This window comes from Anastrepha ludens, unplaced genomic scaffold, assembly GCF_028408465.1.
Source record: "Anastrepha ludens isolate Willacy unplaced genomic scaffold, idAnaLude1.1 ptg000183l, whole genome shotgun sequence".
NCBI classification, from domain to species: domain Eukaryota; kingdom Metazoa; phylum Arthropoda; class Insecta; order Diptera; family Tephritidae; genus Anastrepha; species Anastrepha ludens.
The window spans coordinates 5,001-7,500 of NW_026530154.1; the positions used below are offsets into that span (position 1 = coordinate 5,001).

Below are 2,500 nucleotides of genomic sequence, written 5' to 3' on the forward strand. Positions count from 1 at the left end.
CCCTTCTCCACTTCAGTCCTCCAAGGTCTCATTCGATTATTTGCTACTACCACCAAGATCTGTACCAATAGCGGCTCCATGCAGGCTTACGCCAAACACTTCTAAGCACACTATTGTACCCTCCTACTCACTAAAGTTTCAAAATTTATAAATCAATCGAAATTGTTTTATAAATCATCTACTTTAGCGGTAATGTATAGGTATACAACTTAAGCGCCATCCATTTTAAGGGCTAGTTGCTTCGGCAGGTGAGTTGTTACACACTCCTTAGCGGATTACGACTTCCATGTCCACCGTCCTGCTGTTTTAAGCAACCAACGCCTTTCATGGTATCTGCATGAGTTGTTAATTTAGGCACCGTAACATTACGTTTGGTTCATCCCACAGCGCCAGTTCTGCTTACCAAAAGTGGCCCACTGGGCACATTATATCATAACCTCAACCTTCATATCAAGAAAGGTGAGGTTCTTACCCATTTAAAGTTTGAGAATAGGTTAAAATCGTTTCGACCCTAAGGCCTCTAATCATTCGCTTTACCAGATAAGATTATTTTATATAATTTTTAAATGCACCAGCTATCCTGAGGGAAACTTCGGAGGGAACCAGCTACTAGATGGTTCGATTGGTCTTTCGCCCCTATACTCAATTCTGACAATCGATTTGCACGTCAGAACTGTTTCGGTCTTCCATCAGGGTTTCCCCTGACTTCAACCTGATCAAGTATAGTTCACCATCTTTCGGGTCACAGCATATATGCTCAAGGTACGCTCCAGTTAGAGGTATAAATAATAATAAATTATCATTATACATAACTATATGGAACGCCCCGGGATTGAATTAATTGACTATTTAAGAAAATAGACTAAAAATTAATCCCATTATATTTTTAAGTTAAGTTAATTATGCCATTAAGTTTAATATAACTCAATGACTTGCACATATGTTAGACTCCTTGGTCCGTGTTTCAAGACGGGTCCCGAAGGTATCCTGAATCTTTCGCATTGTTAATCATATAAATGCATACAAATAAATATTAATATCATAGATATTAAATTTTTTGTAAAATTCAAAAAATGAATTTTAGCATTATATATAATAAAATCTATCAACACTTTATCAAATCATTAGTATTTATTCTATGTTAATATGCTTAAAAAGCAAATTAATTTAAATAAACTTAATATCACCAATGATCTTTTGATAAATACTTTTATTATGTTAATAGATTACAATGTCCTTATATGAAAAAAATGCACATTATTTTTAATTATTTAATGATGAATTTTTCATAATGGATATTCAGGTTCATCGGGCTTAACCTCTAAGCAGTTTCACGTACTATTTAACTCTCTATTCAGAGTTCTTTTCAACTTTCCCTCACGGTACTTGTTTACTATCGGTCTCATGGTTATATTTAGTTTTAGATGGAGTTTACCACCCACTTAGTGCTGCACTATCAAGCAACACGACTCTTTGGAAATATCTTTCTAGTAATCATTAACGTTATACGGGCCTGGCACCCTCTATGGGTAAATGGCCTCATTTAAGAAGGACTTAAATCGTTAATTTCTCATACTAGATATTAAGATATTCCATACACTGCATCTCACATTTGACATATAGACAAAGTGACTTAGTGCTGAACTATTTTCTTTTCGCTCGCCGCTACTAAGAAAATCCTTGTTAGTTTCTTTTCCTCCCCTCATTAATATGCTTAAATTCAGGGGGTAATCCCATATGAGTTGAGGTTGTTTTAAAATATTTTTTATCTTCTCACAATTTAATAAATAATTATATCATCTTTTCATCTCTATTTTTCTTTTTTCCTTTTATATAAATATATATTATAAATAATAATTATGTAAAATGAGGCAATTCTAGAATAAAAAAAATTAATTTTTATGCTAGACATTCCTCCTTTAATTACATATATAAATTAATATTTTATATATATATAAATAATATGAAAATTTTTTAAAGAGAATACTTAGATTCAAAATTTTTTTTATTTCATTTTATTTGAGAGGATTTTTTTTTTTTAAGAATATATTAATAAATAAAAAATTCATTATATATCTTTATTTTTTTGCTATTAATATTATGAATTATTTAAAATCCAATAATATACACATTTGCTTAAATTCAATTATTTTTATAAAAGAATAAGCAACTTATTTAGCATAGTCTTACAACCCTCAACCATATGTAGTCCAAGCAGTACTTTAAAATTTAATTTAATGTACATAACAGCATGGACTGCGATATGCGTTCAAAATGTCGATGTTCATGTGTCCTGCAGTTCACACGATGACGCACAGTTTGCTGCGTTCTTCATCGACCCATGAGCCAAGTGATCCACCGCTTAGAGTATTTTTTTATTTATTTTTATTTATAACAAATGTCAATTTTTTTTTGCATATATTAATTGAAAGAGTAAAATTAAATAATAATAATAATAAAATATAAATTGATTTTCTTTCAATAATATATATCAAATATA

At 30.6% G+C, this 2,500-nt stretch overlaps 2 non-coding genes across 2 annotated transcripts in view; both read right to left on the reverse strand.

Annotated features, from left to right (window-relative positions):
• LOC128871506 (large subunit ribosomal RNA) overlaps window positions 1–1,751 on the reverse strand; it is a 3,993-nt gene extending 2,242 nt beyond the window's left edge. The window contains exon 1 of the ribosomal RNA XR_008456035.1: window positions 1–1,751. This exon is cut by the window's left edge and continues 2,242 nt beyond it. This is a non-coding gene — a ribosomal RNA (large subunit ribosomal RNA).
• A 438-nt stretch (window positions 1,752–2,189) lies between these two features.
• LOC128871504 (5.8S ribosomal RNA) lies at window positions 2,190–2,370 on the reverse strand. The gene has a single exon (XR_008456033.1). It is a non-coding gene; the product is annotated as a 5.8S ribosomal RNA (ribosomal RNA).
• Between the last annotated feature and the right edge of the window lie 130 nt (window positions 2,371–2,500).